General features: G+C 48.9%; 1 protein-coding gene across 4 annotated transcripts in view; it reads right to left on the bottom strand.

Moving 5' to 3' along the window:
• The window catches only part of PIK3C2B (phosphatidylinositol-4-phosphate 3-kinase catalytic subunit type 2 beta), an 85529-nt gene that overhangs the window by 60566 nt on the left and 7119 nt on the right, over nt 1–17844 (bottom strand). Inside the window, exon 2 of one of the 4 annotated variants that reach the window (XM_065591532.1) lies at nt 1369–2538. The exons of the other annotated variants lie outside the window; for them this stretch is intronic. The gene's annotated coding sequence lies outside the window, so the exon portion shown is untranslated. The remainder of the gene's footprint in view (nt 1–1368; nt 2539–17844) is intronic. 4 annotated transcript variants of the gene reach the window in all.

The following is a 17844-nucleotide window of genomic DNA, read 5'->3' as shown; positions in this document are numbered from 1 at the left end:
GAAGTGCAGACCGCTGAGGTCTCTGCTGGCCAACACGACATTGCTCAGAGGAAGGATATTTCACCTCCTCTTCCCTTCTTAGCAAAATAAATAACTACATGGATGTTAAACAACAGAATGGAGCGAGACCAAACCTCGGGAGACACAGGCTTCCGGCTTTTTTCATCGCTGGAGCTGACGGCCAGCTCAGCATTTTCACTCTCCAGTCGAGAGAGTCTAGCTCTTGATTTTCGTAAGGGGAAAGGCGGAGGATCATTAACAGAGAGACTGCTATGAAATAGAGCTGTTCTTTATCCACACACTCACAGTTCTGCAAGGAACAGCATTTGTGGGTAGGTTAGTAAAGTTCTGAAAAGGGAGAGTTGGATATTTTCCCCTTTATCCTGATTTCTGGGGCATGGGAAGAAGCAGATAATACATTACAACTGAGAGAGAGAGAGAGAGAGAGAGTGTGTGTGTGTGTGTGTGTGTGTGCGCGCCCACACAACTTCTACTGGATGGAATCAGAGATGTTCAATTGTGGGTCATAAGCCTTATTCTGCTGTTAGCTAACAGAGATTCTTCTTTTGCAGAAGCAGTAGGGGCCTGTACTTTTGGAACAGGAGATCTGAGCTCTGTCCCCACTGCCTCCATGAAGGTGTACAGTACATGGATAATTAGGACCTGTTACACTATTTTGTCATGGATTATAGGAAACCATGTCATTGAATGCTCTGAGCCTCTGAATGAGTCATTCCAGCTAATAAAATCCATGCACATCTTATGCCCCTTTCCATGCTGGGACGCCACATGGCTAACCATCGCTTTCACAGCTGGGCGTGCCAGTGAGCCACAGGATGGTCACTCCGCACCCCACCCAATGGGAACTGGATATTTGGATGGTAACACGGGATGGGCACGTTCTGATGGGAGAGCATTCCCCTGTGTGTCACCCTGTCCCTGCCACCCCACCCCACCCCAGCACAGTTCTGAGGACATGTCGATGGGACCACTGGAAGGTGCAGGTGCTCATTATGGGGTGAGAGAGCGCTGCAAGTCATTTGAAAAGAGAACAATCCCTGACCACTTTGGAGACAGACAGACAGACAGACAGCCTTCTTATTGCAATGTGCCCATCAGAAGCCTGGGAACAATAGTGAGTTTTCATTCTACATCACTGTCATCCAAGTTTTACTACATCCCATTTCTCCTGTGTATAAATTGGCCCCCAATGTACCACCACAGCAATGAGTTTCATTTTGGAGGTGCTAATTAGCCAGCATAGAGGGAACATAGCACCTACAGCTTCCCCAGTTGCAAGTCCAGCAGGTCCCCATCTCCAAATCCATAGTTCCATAGTATGGGAGACACTTTCTCACAACTACATACCCCATAGAGTTGATGTTTTCCTCCCTGGGTCTCCTCAGGGTTATGAGGAAAAATTTTCTTGAAATTGCAGTGTAATTCAGTAAAATCAAATACTGGAAGCTCCACCTCAGAGGGCAAAGGCCTGTTCCGTGCACCTGCACATAAAAACGACCATGCAGTTCCACACACACATCAGGCAACAGAGCCCAGCAGGCAGGTAGGGAATTAGGTACCTGACCCACGTGCAATCTTGCTAATTGCATGCACATTTCTTGCACCTGGACCTCAGCTTTGCATTGCTGCAAATGTGGCCCACCCTCTGAAAGAGAAGCATCAAGGAGTCACAGTGTCAGTTCGTTTCAGGCTGACGGGGTTTCTAGGAGGAACAGAAGCCCAATTCTCCTTTCACTTCCAGTAGGTGTAACCCCATTGACTTCAGTGGGGTTACTCGTGATTTAAGAAGAGAATCAGGCTCAAGGGATCCAACGTTCCAGTGCAGGATGCCTTTCTCAATGAGAGGGGTCTGCTCTCAAGCCCCCCAATAGTCAACCAGAGCGCCACGCCTTTAACAGGAACAGACTGCGTTGAGCAAGGGGCTGGCTGCCATCTGCATCGGAAACAAAGTGACCATCGTTCTGTGGGTGCCAAGCTCTGGGCGTATGAATAGGAGGCAGTAACACAGCACCGCTCCCTCTGCCCAGAGAAACCCAGCCAGCTAGCGATTAACAGCAATGGGAAGGGGGGCCAAACGTCAGCAGGAGACAAAACCAATGAAAAATATAAGGCAGAGACTGAAATGATCTCACACCCCGCGTCAGACGGGGAGGACGAGGTTAGGAGAAGTCTCCCTCTGGACGCCCCAGCGCAGCAGTGAAGTCACATCTTGGAAATATTCCCCTTAGAGCTCCTGAAAAGCAACCAGAGGTGGAGGAGGGGAAATCTGGCAATGCCTGCGACCATATGCCAAAGGTATCAAGGACACTTGGGAGCAGTCCGGGGATATAGTCTGAATTTCAGGCGCTGCAAACTCTGGTCAGGGGGAAGCTTGGAATGAAGAGAGCTGCAGCAAAGAAAGTGGAATGGGCGTGGGGGGTGCGGGGAGAACCTGTCCTGGTGGCAGTTCAGTGTAGTCTGTGCTGTCCTAGGAGGCAGGCAGGTGCACCGAGACGAGAGAAGAGAAAGAGAGAAGAGCTATAAAGAGAGGGAGAAAGAAAAGAAAGAGCATGTGCACACTCATAGGTAAAATACACACACACACACCCCTCATTTCCCTTCCTGGACCTGGCTTCTCAGTGCCCTGCGACTGACACGGACAGAGCAAAGCAGCTTCCTGGGCATGTGGTTAAGCCTTCCCTGGGAGGCAGACAAGCCTGCCCTGTCCCCACAAGATTCCTTGCTGTGGTTAGTGACGCTCTGGCAGGATTTCCACCGAGTTACTGGTGGCCAGCCGGCATCGCGCTGAGCTGACCCCGGTTGGCCAGGCTTCCCTGTGGCCTAAACAAAGAAACCCACAGACGCACGACTACAGCACGAGAGGCTTCAGCGACGCTGTGAAGCCCTGCCTGGGCTGCCGTTCGCAGGTCACTCCTACTGTGGAGACAGCTAAGGGGTGCCGAGGGGTGGGCAGCCACCGCAGGTGTCATTTATCCAGAGTGTAGGTACTGCAAGCCTCCCCGACATGTTGGGCCTGTCGTGTGCGGCTCAGCCCTGAACCGGAATAGGGTGACCAGACAGCAAGTGTGAAAAATCGGGATGGGGGGTAGGGGGTAATAGGAGCCCATATTAAAAAAAGCCCCAAATATCGGGACTGTCCCTATAAAATCAGGACATCTGGTCACCCTAAACCGGCAGGACCCCCTCAGGGTGTCAGAGAGGAGTTCAGTCTCCACAGCCTGCCCAGGCTTTTGGTGCCTCTGCTGAGACGATGGGGTTGGCTTTTCTGAGGTGGGCACCTGGCCACTAAGAACTGGACCAAGACCTGCCATTCTCATTCCATACAACCATCAGAAGGAAATGACTTTTGGATACCACCAACCTGAGCTTGATTCAGACCAGTGACAGAGGGCTGAAGGGCTCCATAGCTCCTTCCCACCCAACCCCCACAAGTCAGCCAGAATGAATTAGTCTGCAGGCAGCCACAGCCTATACTTCCAGCCTGCGGTAATGCCATGGCACTGAAGAGATAGGTAATGAGAACTGATGACAACAGTGATATTGAAACCCCAACACCTTTGCCAGCGTGGGAATGGGCGGCCCAGGCGAAGCAAGCTAGTCAGTGACATGGAGCAAGGCACCGCCTGGTCCTGACTGAGGGCTTGTTTCCTGACACACAGGCGCTAGATTATCCCATCGCTGCATGTGTTTCAGAGAGTCTGTTTGTTCCCTCTGCCGCCCACATGCCAGCGTCCTTTCTTTCCATAACGTGCCGCTGAGTGCAGAGCTGCTCAGACATTTTCTGTCATATTGTTTTTAAATGGAAAATGGCTTTTCCACAAAACAAATGTTCACTATGAAAATTTTCCATTTCTGTCACCAATTTGGGGGTGGAGGGGGTTGTTGAAAAACCGAAATCCCAGATTCCTAAATGCCAAGGCCAGCAGGGACCATTGTGATCATGTAGTCTGACCTCCTGTAGGACCCAGGCCAGAGAACTGCCCCCACAATATATTCCTAGAGCAGAACTTTTAGAAAAACCTCCAATCTTGATTTAAAAATTGCCAGCAAGGGAGAATCCACCACAACTCTTTGTAAATTGTTTCAATGGTTAATTACTCTCCCCGTTTAAAATGTACGCCTTAGTTCCAGTCTGTACTTGTCTAGCTTCCATTTCCTGCCACCGGCTCGTGTTATACTTTCTTCTGCTAGATCGAAGAGCCCATTACAAAATATTTGTTCCCCAGGCAGGTATTTATAGACTAATCAAGTCACTCCTTAAACCTTCTTTTTGTTAAGCTAAACTTGTTTGTGCGCTCAGAGTCTATCACTGTAAGGCGGGTTTTCTAATCATCTGATCATTCTCATGGCTCTTCTCTGACCCCTCTCTCATTTATCAACCCCCTTCTTCAATTGTGGGCTCCAGAACTGGACACAGGAGTCCAGCCACCGTTGTACCACTGCCAGCTCCTGAGTCCGGAATATTCTGGGGCTTTGGCAACTGAAACGTTTTCAATTTTATAGCAAAGAACAATTCGATTTTTGGGTGAAAACCTGAAAAAAATGCCAAGAAAACTATTGACCAAAAAAAAAGTCTGTTTTGTCCCTGTTTTTCACAGGAAAAAATAGCGTCCCTGCCAACTGTAGTTGAACATTTCTGAAACAATAAGTGGGCCAGGCTCAGCAGTGTCAAATGAGCAGCCAGGAATCTGGATGCTGAATAATAAATAGCAATTGTACCCTGGGTGAGTGGGGAGGTAAAGGAACCATCGTAATTGGCGTGCAGCGGCGAAGGAGATGTTATACTATCAAGAGTGCCTCATTTGTGCCAGGGGCTGATCCCCAACACCTCTAGGCTTGGCAGTTCAGAGCCCCGGCACCTCTGGGCTTGGCAGTTCAGAGCCCGGCACCTCTGGGCTTGGCAGTTCAGAGCCCGGCACCTCTGGGCTTGGCAGGTCAGAGCCCCGGCACCTCTAGGCTTGGCAGTTCAGAGCCCCGGCACCTCTAGGCTTGGCAGTTCAGAGCCCCGGCACCTCTGGGCTTGGCAGTTCAGAGCCCGGCACCTCTGGGCTTGGCAGGTCAGAGCCCCAGCACCTCTGGGCTTGGCAGTTCAGAGCCCCGGCACCTCTGGGCTTGGCAGGTCAGAGCCCCGGCACCTCTAGGCTTGGCAGTTCAGAGCCCCGGCACCTCTGGGCTTGGCAGTTCAGAGCCCCGGCACCTCTGGGCTTGCAGCATCAGTTATGAATGTAAAACAATGACTTGAGTCCCAGCACCTAATTGCTTGAGCCCTGGCACCTCTTTCGTTACAAATTAAGCAGACTACAGGTAGTTTCTTCATGCAAATTAGTTGGAGAGCTGTCAGGTAAGAGCTCCTGGAGGACAAGCATGATCTCATTACACATGCTGCCTGCCCTCCTCCCAGGCTGTGGGGTGGCACCAATCAGGCACATACACTTCAGACGAAGCACAGTGTGAATGAATATGTAGGGGAGAGTGGGATACGGTGGTCAGAAAAACGGGGCTAAAACCTGCCTGGAGCAGACCTCTGAGTCACAGCCAGGTGCAGCGATGAACTGCCTGCACTCAGACTTGGTGTTGAAGCAGGGAAGAGAACAGCAACCGCTCGGGAAATCCACTTGAAATCACAGAGCTAGGCCATGCCACATGCATGAGGACTGGAGAATAAACTCCCTCCTGCAGCCAGTTACCTGGCCATGAAGAGGATGATTTAGTTGGGAATTGGTCCTGCTTTGAGCAGGGGGTTGGACTAGATGACCTCCTGAGGTCCCTTCCAACCCTGATATTCTCTGATTCTATGATCGTGTGAGCAGGGCCGGCTCCAGGGTTTTGGCCGCCCCAAGCAGCCAAAACCAAAAAAAAAAAAAAAAAAGCCACGATCGCGATCTAAAAAAAGCCGCGATCGCGATCTGCGGCGGCAATTCGGCGGGAGGTCCTTCACTCCCAGGCGGAGTGACGGACCCTCCGCCGAATTGCCGCCGAATACCTGGAACTGCCGCCCCTGTCCGGAACGGCCGCCCCAAGCACCTGCTTGAGAAGCTGGTGCCTGGAGCCGGCCCTGCATGTGAGATGCAAGTGACATAACCAAGAGAGTGGGGCAGACCGTACCCCCCAGCTCCCCAGACTCCAGTGGCTTTCTACACATGCCTTCTTAAAATAGTTTATGTAGCAATTTCCCTCTGCTGCCGAGTCATAAGCAAATGCAGAGCCGGGTTAGTAAGATCAGAGGAAGAGTGACGGCCTTTCGGTGGGAGGCAGGAGCCCTGTACATGCACATGTGTGTGGGCAACAGCAGAGGATAAAGGGAACTGAAAAGCCACATAAAAAACTGTTCTAACGCCATCTGTGTTCTGGGTGCCCCAGCATCTCTCCTGGTTACCTTCCAGACCGCAGCTAAAGCAGCGCTTAGTATTTATCTGACAACGCCCTGCACAGGCCCAGCAGCATGGGACAAAACTGGGGGGACTGATCCAAAGCCCACTGCGCACAGTGGAAAAAACTCCCAGTGGCTTCAGTGGCCTTCAGATCAGGCCCGGTGAGATCTCACAAAACAAATGAAGAGAGGAGATGCTCCTGAAAGAAGCAGGGGGGGATCAACCCAGTCACACCTGCCTTCACAGAAGAAATGTATGGCCCCATCTCCTGTTTCACTATATTGCTCTGGGGTAGAGCTAGTTGGGAATTTTTTGACAAAACGTTTTTCATCCAAAAATGCCGATTCATAGACTCATAGACTCATAGACTTTAAGGTCAGAAGGGACCATTATGATCATCTAGTCTGACCTCCCGCATGATGCAGGCCACAAAGCCGTCCCAACCCTTTCCCTTGACTCTGCTGTTGAAGTCCCCAAATCCTGGTTCAGAGACTTCAAGTAGCAGAGAATCCTCCAGCTAGTGACCCCTGCCCCATGCTGCGGAGGAAGGCGAAAAACCTCCAGGGCCTCTGCCAATCTTCCCTGGAGGAAAATTCCTTCCCGACCCCAAATATGGTGTTCAGTAGAACCCCGAGCATGTAGGCAAGATTCTCCAGCCAGACCCTCATTGGCCATTGATACTATTTACCAGCGATGGCACACTGTTCGTTTGACTAAAATCATGTTATCCCATTAAACCATTCCCTCCATAAACTTATCTAGCTTAATCTTAAAACCAGACAGGTCCTTCGCCCCCACCGTTTCCCTCGGAAGGCTGTTCCAATATTTCACCCCTCTGACGGTCAGAAACCTTCGTCTAATTTCAAGCCTAAACTTCCCCACGGCCAGTTTGTATCCATTCGTTCTCGTGTCCACATTAGTACTGAGCTGAAATAATTCCTCTCCCTCCCTGGTATTTATTCCTCTAATATATTTAAAGAGAGCAATCATATCTCCCCTCAGCCTTCGTTTGGTTAGGCTAAACAACCCGAGCTCCTCTAGTCTCCTTTCATACGACAGGTTCTCCATTCCTCTGATCATCCTAGTGGCCCTTCTCTGTACCCTTTCCAGTTTGAGTTCATCTTTTTTAAACATGGGAGACCAGAACTGCACACAGTATTCCAAATGAGGTCTCACCAGTGCCTTGTACAACGGAAGCAGCACCTCCTTATCCCTACTAGATATACCTCGCCTAATGCATCCCAAGACCGCATTGGCTTTTTTCACTGCCACGTCACATTGTCAGTGGTGCTGACCGGAGTCACCAGGGTCCCTTTTTGACTGGGTGTTCCGGTCGAAAACTGGACACCTGGCAACACTAGCCGGTGCTCGGACTGGCCTGGGGGTCAGGCCAGTACTTGGGCTGGCCGGTGGCCCGGGGGTCACGCTGGTGTTGGGCTGGCCGGTGGCCCGGGGGTCACGCCGGTGTTGGGCTGGCCGGTGGCCCTGGCAGCTGAGGCAGGAAGGCCAGTGCTCAGGCCGACCGGCGTGGCTAGGATGGGCTGCCCAGCAGCCACAAGATGCTAGGGTGGGTGGGCCGGGGCTTCTCTGGCCATGGTGCGGGTAGGGGTAGGCTCAGGGCTCCAGGGGGCAGGGATGGAAGGGGCGGGGCCGGGGTAGCCTCCCCGAAGGGGGGATTCATGCGCTGCCCTTGCAGATGGCCTGCAGTGTAATCCTGCATGGAGTAGGCTATGAAGGAGAAAAAAGCAGAGAGTAGAACTAGGCGGGAAATGGTTTTCCTATCCCATTAAAATTTTCAAGATTCAAAAAAAAATTCTCCATTCTGTGGTGGGATGAAATCAAGCGATTTTGAATTTTTTTGTTTTTTGTTTTTTTTTGGTGAAGAAAGGCAGAAGAGATGGGGAGATTACAGCACTCACATGGAACCCGGGAGAGTCAGGTTCAAGGATTCATCAAAACTGAAACTTTTCACGGGAAAGGGTCAGTTCTGGTGAATTTTTTGACTGAAAAATTGTCCAAGTGTTTCAATACGGAATTATTTAGTTCAAAAAGGGATTGTTTTGAGCAAGTCCCCTGGCCTGTGTTCTACAGGGAATCAGACAAGATTGTCACACCAGTCCCCTCCGGGCCCTGAAATCTAGGAACAGAATGAAAAAGTCCAGGCTTCTGGTTCCAAACAACTTTTTGTTTTGAAATTTAAGGTAATTATAACATCCAAAAGAACTAAATAAAAAGTTATCAAATGAAATGAAACATTTCAAAATTACGGAAACATTTCTACGGACCCAAACTGAAGGATTTTGGGTTTTTTTTTCAGATTTTCAGTTCATGAACATTTTCAAGATTTTGACTTGTAGTCCTGATTTGAGAAAGGACAATTTTTCCATGTCTCAGAAATTTTCACAGGATGAGAAAACCATTTCCTGTCGCCTGTACTCTGGTGGCATTTCCAAAGCACAGGCAGCAGAATGAGGTATTTGAGGGCTGCTTTCAAAAGCTAACCATGCACAGGTGAAATTCACCCCTGCACGGAGGGCCAGAGTGAGGCCTAACTACCAGTAAAGTGTTCAGCATAGTGGTGCTTCAGTCCTGTGCAGGCAAAGCCCTCTGCCTAGGGATAGAGCTCATCTTTTAAAAGAAGGTGGCTCTAGACAGGTAACCATTAGACATGGGAACTAGCTCCTCCTCCACTAACTCCCCTGCTTGCCCCCCATGGAAAGCCAATGCCTAAGAGATTCAAGCAAGTTTTGCACTGCCGCAGGGATGGACTAGAAAATCCAATGGGTCTTTTTCCACCTCCCATTTCCATTTGTTCTCTCCAAGTCTCAGCTCTGCTGAAAACGCCTGTCATTTGCCGTGCTCGTTCTTTGCCAGTTAGGTAACCATCCATCTGCATTTCCATTAGAAACTCCCTCTCCTCCCAAAAATCTATTACAAAAATTACATAGGTCCAAAATTTGGCTGGTGAGGTCTCAGTCTAGGAGTGAAAGGAGCTGGAACCAAATTGTAAAGGAACAGAGAAGAACAATTTTTTCCTCCATAAAAAATAATACTAAAGGAATAGATTTCTGACTTTGAATTTCCTGGCATTTGTCAGGGTCACGTCAGATCTAGGAGAGCCTTTAAATCAACACTTTCGGTGCCCCCCTCTCAAAGAATTGCTTCCCAGTGCCTGCATATTACCATGCAGGCCTGTGGCGTGGCTGAGAAGGGATAGATACTTAGGGTGAAATTCACTCCTGTGCACTGAAATCCCTTGCAAGCCCTCTGGTTAAAGTTTAACCCCATTTCCTATTTGGCATCCCAGCAGCTCAGAACGCAAAAGAGACCAAGCCCAACAACGTACATTTGAATCTCATGTCAGTAGCACAAGCACAGCGTTATTGAGATGCCCCATGAGTGTCTATTCCTAAGCTTTCACTGACCGACAACTATTGGGAAATAAAGACAAAATGGCCCATGCTACTATCCAGCTCTTTACATGATCAAAGCATGTTGCAAATATTCATTAAGATGGTGTGGGACAAACCAAACCTGTTAACGGGAGCAAGGCCCTGAGCCCACAAAGCATAGCAATGAGGAGTCAGATTGGGCTTCAGTAGAATTACTCGCATGCTTAAAGTTAAGCACACGCCCAAGTGTTTTGGAAATTCAACATTTTAGGACCCCAGTCTAAGGTCTCCAAATTTAGTGTTGCCAACTCTCACAATTTTCTCATGACTCCTGCAATAGTTGGTGTTTCTCTTAAATCCCCAGTGCCCGGAGTCATGTGATTTAGATGAGAATCTCAGCTATCATTTAGGGGAAGAGGTAGCTCCTAGCCCTCCTGGGTGTGAGGAAGATCTTGAAAACATGAACCCTGAAGGCTCAAAGCCCAGAAGGCCAATAATAAGAGCTTAAAATGTATAATTTAATACAAAGCAACACAACACCTCATGATTTTTAAGCCAATGTAATGATTTTGGACCATCGTGAGTTGGCAATAATGCAAGTCCTTGCTATTTAAAACACCAGCCAGGGCTAGGCGGGTAATGGTAAATATTACCTTTGTGTCCAGGAACTGGAGAAACTTTTTCATCTCACAGCTGTAGTTTTCTTTTGACAAAGTTTGGGCTTTAAGTCCCATTTTCGTCTGGTGTGTATATACACAATTAGCATAATTACATGTAATTGCACAATCCCTGCTAGCACTTCCCTGTGTAACCATGTCAGAGTGGCCAATGGCATTTTTAAAGAGACCCACAGGTAAATTTAACCCCTGGAAAGATACATGATTAAACAGACAGGCTCAGGAAAAGGGAGAGGAATGGGAGACTTTAGTGTGAGGTTTCAAAATCCCATCTTTCAAGGCCTGGATTTTGGTGATTTTCACCAAATTTATTTTTCAAATAGCAGAGCAGCCGTATCCACCCATAACCTTCCATGGCTGAAAACAATCAACAGCAGCATTTAGTCTGAAAACAAACATATGGGATGTTATTGAACAACAATAACAATAAAACCCTTCTGAAAAATTGTAAAACATGATTACGTTGATTTGGATTTTAAACATTTTGGATCAAATCCAATCCTGATGTGAACTGGTGCAACTCCAGGGACATCAATGGAGTTCTGTTCATTTGTAGCTAGGATGAATTTGGCCCTTCATGTTTAGTATTCGTATTGCAATTCAAATGCAATTCTCTGGGCCACCGGGGGGGGGGAAGGGGGATTATCATTGGAGCTTTAAACTAAGTCTATCTAAGCTTGTCGGCACGCAAAAGTTGTACAGCTTTAACTACACTGGTATAGTTAAAGCAATACAACTCCTTGAGTGTGGACGCAATTTTACTGGCATAAAAATGCGTATACCAGTATAACTTATTCTTGTACAGGAAGGAGAATGAGCTATGCGGGTATGAGGCATCTTTATAATAGTATAGCTGCATCCTCCCTACGGGTTGAACTGATAACTATTCAAGTTAAAAAACTAACTACATAAATAAAAATCAACCTTGCCAATAGTTCTACCAGTACAAAATCTGTATAGAGAGCAGGTGTAATGCTCTTATTTATGTTATAAGAGGCAGTTGTTTACTAAGTACCAGCTGATCATGAAGAAAAACATGGTTACTGAGGTTTCAAAGCTACTGAACATGTATATTTATGAGCGGGTTGTTAAACTGGAATGAATTGGTGTCATTTACAATTCCCTGATTGACTGCAATACTAAATAACACGTAACAAACACTCCACTCAGCACTGGGGCACCATCACGCTAGGACCAGTCAGTGTCCGGAAGAGCTTACAGCTAATTTCCCCAGTTATACAATGGGGATATTGATACTAACATGCTTTGAGATCTGTGGATGAAAAATGTTCAGTAAGCAGTAGGTATTATTATTATTTCGTATACAATAACTGAAACACACTAAGTGCTGGGCTGATAACTGTACCTGGTACCCTTCGGATGAAACGCACCTGCTGCCAGGCTAGAAAAATGGGGGCTTGATCCTCATCTCATTTGAGTCAATGGGAAAAAACAACCAACCCTCTCACTGGTTTTAATAGAGAAGGATCAAGTCCTAAGTGTTTTAAGGTTTTTTGCCCAAGGGAAGGGAAATTTCATTTCCAGCACCAGCCTCTGTTGAACACAACAGGTTGAGAGGCAAAAACCAAGGGCATTGAAAGGAAAGTGGATGCTGCTGCTGAAGTGCAGTTAATGGGGACTTTTCCTTTCCAGCCCAGGGGATCCCCTAAAAATGAGAGAATACAAACTCAACCCTCCCATCTGGCCCATTACAGGCCTGCCACAGAATGCACAGGGCAGGGATGGGTTTATTATTATTGGCCTTTCTATTACAAGTGAACTTCCCCCAACAGGGCTGCTACATAAATAGGACCCGATTAAATGCTCCAATGAAGTCTTTCCATTAACATCAACAAGCTTTGGATCCGGCCCATAACGTTGCCATGCTGGATCAGGCCCATGGTTCATGCAGTCCAGTATCTGCCTCTGACAGTGCCCAGCATCAGCTGTTCATGAAACCTCTTCATGGAGCATTAGGGAGTAGACTACCCCGATGGGAAGTTTCTTCCTGACCCCCTTCAGTGACTGGTCAGTTTAGCCCTGAAGCATGAGGGTATATATACTTTTTATCCTATCCAGTGCAACTGGGGAGGTTGCTATTATTGGTAGAAATGTCTAATCCAGGGAGCAGAGACTATACCATGTGATTTAGGCAGCGAAGAGCGACTCAGAGACTGAAACCCATCGGCATGAACCATTCGTGGCATCAAAATCAAGTGGCTAGATTTTCCAAAGAGCTCAGTCCCCAGCAGCCTGCATTGTTCCCACTGTGCATGGGTCAGGGGGTGGGCAGATTCTCCATTATTCTCAGCAGGAGCTGCTGGGGGGTGAGCCCTTTTGAAAATCTGGCCCTAAGTCTGTTTGTAGATAATTAGCGAATGGAGCAAGGGGCTGCTGAATTGTCTAATGAACTGTTCACTGCTCAGAGTTCACCCAGATCTACAACTATGTTTGGCCACACAGCTCCCCGTCACAGAGGACCATCCAGACACCACCCCCATCCCCTTGCGTGCAGATGGATTCCTCCTAACACACATGATACTGTAAATTAACAGACAGATACCCTCAAGGGTTGACCAAGGTCATAGGCAGAGGGGCTTGGGGGGAAGCAGTGAGGCAGACAGAACCATGCTGAAAATCTAAGCGGGGAGGGGGGAGAGAGGCCCAGCCCTCTTTTCTCTTTGCTACGCATGGCTGAACTGATTGCTTTGCACAGCTGGTGTGATGCACAAGGGGGCAGCCCTATGGCTTGGAGCAGCGGGCCTTTCAGACACACAGAGGGGAAAGTTCACCACCACACACCCCACTCCTCTCTCTCTCTGACACACACACACTCGAACAGGAGCATTTCCTTTCTACATCTTGGGTGTCTCAAAAGAGTCGGTCCTCTCCCAGACGTCCTGCAAGGAGATTTACAGAGAGATCATTTCATGCTGATTAAAGGTCCCAGATCTGCAGCCCTGGGTACCAACATCCTCTAGATCAGTGGCTCTCAACCTTTCCAGATGACTGTACCCCTTTCTGGAGTCTGATTTATCTTGCGTGCCTCCAAGTTTCATCTCACATAAAAACGACTTGCTTACAAAATCAGACATAAAAATACAAAAGTGTCACAGCCACTAGTACTGAAAAATTGCTGACTTGCTCATTTTTACCATGTAATTACAAAATAAATCCACTGGAATATAAATATTGTACTTACATTGCAGTGTTTAGTATACAGAGCAGTATAAACAAGTCTGTATGAAATGTTTGTTTGTACTGACTTCTCTAGTGCTTTTTACGTAGCCTGTCGTAAAACTAGGCCAATATCTAGATGAGGAGTTGATGTACCCCCGGAAGACCTCTGCGTACCCCAGGGGTACACGTACCACTGGTTGAGAACCACTGCTTAGCTATCCTTAGATACAGCACAGATGGCTGCAAGGCAAACTACCCTCACACCACCCTCTGCCAATACCCCTGCGCCTTGCACTGCAGGGGAAAATGACCAAGAGGGACGTGTCCCCTCCGTGGCCAGCAGTCATGGCAGTGGCTTTGTTTGCATAATGTACTTATTAGAAATTTGGGGAGGGGGGAGGGAGGGTTGTGAAGTTGGGAATTGGACCGACACCTGCCCAGCTCATTCCAGGTGGCTCACCCCCCAGTTATTCAATGGAAATAATTTTGCTTGCCACCCACATGAGCCTCGATCCACACCAGCGACCTACCAGTAAATGGCTCTAAATCCCCATCACCAAAGTCCAGAATCACCCCTTTTCTTTGGACCTATGGCCTGTTCAACAGTCACTTTGATTTTCCTCTCATACCCCCTTTCGCTAGCAAGCAGCCCAGCCAGGAGCCACTTTTTCCCCTCAGAGTTGCTGTCTGTGGTCAGAATGTGGTTGGATCGTAACAAAGCATTAGGAGCTGTTATCCCACCAAAGATATTGTGTTCACTCTCTGTATTTTAGGACTTTCTATTCCCCCCCTACCTATAGTATCCAAGCGCATGGGGCCAGGTCAATGGCAGGTAGAATTTTAAAAGGACTGGAGAGACACTTTTGTTCTCTTTCAGGCCTTTATTTACACCCTGCTAGCTGCACCTGCTGCATTAGTGATCCCATTGTATGCCACGGCATGTCTGCCTTCCAGCGGGGATTACGGCCATGCCGCGCGGAGGGCGGGGGGCGGGGGCACATAGCTGCATCCCTGGAATGGCAGCAAAGCCAGAAGGGCAGAGGTGGGGTCGCAACCGGAGTGACATTATCCGGTTTACCAAGCAACCCAGCTCCTGGTCAGACAGTACAGAACTGGGGAGGATGAGTTTAACCCTGTCCAAAGAGATGAGCAACAGAGCGGATGGGGGATGAGGATGGGTGTGACCCATCTGGTATAGAGCCATGCAGCTGCCCACATTAAGGGTTAAACCAGCCCAAATGTGAACAGCCTGCTGTGTGCACGCTCCGCTCCCAGCAGCTGAGCACCACCTGCTCCACTCTGGGGAGGGACAAGGGAAGCCAAGCAGAAAATTGTGCGAAAGTCTGTGGGAATTCACAGCAGAGTGAACCCTCTAGCAAGTCCCTACCCCCCTGGCTCAGCCCTGGAGCAGATGCAGCACACACAGCGGATGCAGGGACAGGCGCTGGTGCAGGGACTGGGAGATGATCCTAAAGTCGGCTTAGCTAGGAAGCGGGAGTCAATGCAGGCACATCTGCCTGGAGAGGGCCCCTGGATGCTGGCAGAGAGCTGTGCAACGTGGGCTTTCCCCTCCCCCCAGCTGCTTTTCAGAGGCAGATAGAAACGTTTGAAGCATCTGAGAAGGCATCAGACATCCAAGGTCAAGGAGACAGAGCAGGCCCCGGAGGAAGGCCTGTGGGAGCCAGGGAGATGGAGGCCATGCCTATAAAGGGGGGACAATTCACACCCGTTTATAATCAGACAGAGGGAGGAGCAAGCCTGAAAAAGGTGAAGGCCGGTGCCTTTTCCGTCAGGCTCCAGCTTCCATCCATCCTAAAACACCCGCCTGAACTGCATCCGCGCAGCCTCGTTCCCAGCCAGCAGCTTGGAGCTGGCTGCGTTCTGCCTTGACTACTGCATCTATAAGGGTCATTCCCAGGGCAGGCCTCTCGCAGGCAGTATGGCCCAGTGGATAGAGCACCAAGCTGAGAGGCAGGAGAGCTACGGTCTAGTCCCCCCTCTGCCACTTGCTCACTGTGTGACCTTGGGCAAGTCACTTCACCTCTCAGTAGCTAACCTGTTCCGTTGCCTGTGTGCGCAGAGGGAATGCTTCCTTGGTCTGGCTTGTCTATTTAGATTGTAAGCTGTTCAGAGCAGGGACTGCCTCTTACTGTATGCATGTACAGCACCTTGCACAATGGGGCTCCAGTCTCTAGGGTCTCCTGTAATATGAATAACTGGAGAATGGCGTAGGAGCAGAGCAAGCTGCCTCTCCACCAGCCAGAGAACCCTGATATGGGATGGAGACCCAGATTTAGTGACGGGGCTCTAAGCCAAAGAGCAGCTCCAAACTCCCTCCAAGGCAGAGGGTGTTTGGATTCATGGCCATCTGTACCCGAAGTGAGGACACAGCTAAACCTGCTGGGATTCGCTCCTTTAGCATAGGCAGCATTTCCCATGCCCTCCTGCTCCTGATCTAATTCAGCATTTCTGGGGACCGGAAATGTGAGATAACCTTAGGTTCACGTGGGACAGACACCAGTGCTAGGCGCTGCACAAACACATAGTAAGAAGCAGTCCCTGTCCCACAGCTTAAAATTAAACTAGACAAAGGCTGGGAGAAAAGGAGGATAATTTTTTCCATTCTGCAAATGGGGAACTGAAGCACAGAAAGACTAACTGGCCAACGTCACACAGACAGAGCCAGGAACTGACCACAGATTTCCTGAGTCCTAGCCTGGTGAATTAAGCGTGGATCAAAGATGAAGCCCAGTGGGAAAAGCCACAGGACAGGGACAGCACCTTGAGAGGGGGGATCTGACTTGTACAAAGCAGCCTGCGACAGCCGGAGCAGCTGGAACGTCCCCTCAAGCAAGGAAATAAATAAATAAATAGCAGGCGCTTCCGAGAAAGAGCTGTATCCAGGCCCGCTGTTTCACAGGAGTGTGGTTTAGCAGGGCAAGCACTCAGTGCCCAGGAGGCCTTTGCTTACGTACTCCCTGCATTTCGTCAGCGACCGAGAGTGGGATACATGTATTGGTAACACCTGGAAAAGTTGCACCACTGGCTCAACAAGAGGCGTACCGTGAGGGTGGGATGGGAGGGAGAGAGACAGAGGGAGTCGGGTGGGGGGCAGGAGAGAGAGAGGAAATGAGAGAGGAAAATGGAAGGCAAAAGAAAAATTCCCATTGATGGGCTTTGGGTCAGGCCCTGAATGGGGAGAGCAAAGAGAGGGAGTCTAAGGAATGTCCAGGGTAAGGACTGATTGGCAATGCCCGGAGAATAACAACAGCATCGGGAGGACTTGGGGGTGGAGCTGGTCAAAAATTCTCCATCTGAATACTGGACAGAAAACGGCTTTTGCAACAAAAGGGAGAATTTCACCTTAAAAATCATCCATTCTTGGGTTTTCACTGACATTTTTCAAGTTTGGGGCTTTGTTTTAAAAAACGAAAACCCAAATACAGAAACATTTCAGCTTCTGGCAAGCAAAATTTTAAACAAAGAATACACATCAGTTTTCGATGAAAAGAGAAAAATGTCAGTGGAGAGGAGAGAGTTTTCCTTTCTGTCCAGATTTTTGGCAGCAAAAAGAAATTCCGAGCAGCATTCCTCTCAGCAAACTATACACTCCTGACCACCCTCCGGGGCCAGCTACACCCCAGAACATCTCAGTGGTAAGCCCCTGTTCAAAACTGGGTCAGAGACGGGCCTGCCTACAGCTGGGGTTAAGTAGGATTGCTGCTAACGGGCTTTGCTGCACAGAGCTATTTTTCTGAGATGAGCGCCGTTACACTGAAAATGCATTGGGTGGCTGTTGGTACATACAATAGAACTTAGATTTTACTAACCCCAATGACCAGCTGTACAAACCATTTTTCTCCAATTGGTGTGTGGGGCCCATGGTACTGGACAGTGCTCTGACGCCAATTATTCTGACTGTGTCCACTGGTCAGTGCATGGTTGTAGATTTCTCACGGCCCTGCCCAGCACAATCCCTCCCCAACCGTGAAACTAACAGAATCTGCAACAGGGCCACCTGCCTCATGTCAGTTTCTATCAGAGCTATTTAAACAGCACTGATCACTGCAGCTATCTAGGTGCTAATTGCCAGTGTGACAACATCTCTCTGCGGACTACAGGAAATGTTCTGAATCGATGAATGACGATGACATTTCAGAGGCTCACATGAGTGCAGAATGGATCCAGCCTTAGCAGCCGTCC

The sequence above is a fragment of the Chrysemys picta genome, chromosome 4, assembly GCF_011386835.1.
Source record: "Chrysemys picta bellii isolate R12L10 chromosome 4, ASM1138683v2, whole genome shotgun sequence".
Classification (NCBI taxonomy): Eukaryota; Metazoa; Chordata; order Testudines; family Emydidae; genus Chrysemys; species Chrysemys picta.
This window is presented reverse-complemented; position numbering and strand designations above follow the sequence as displayed.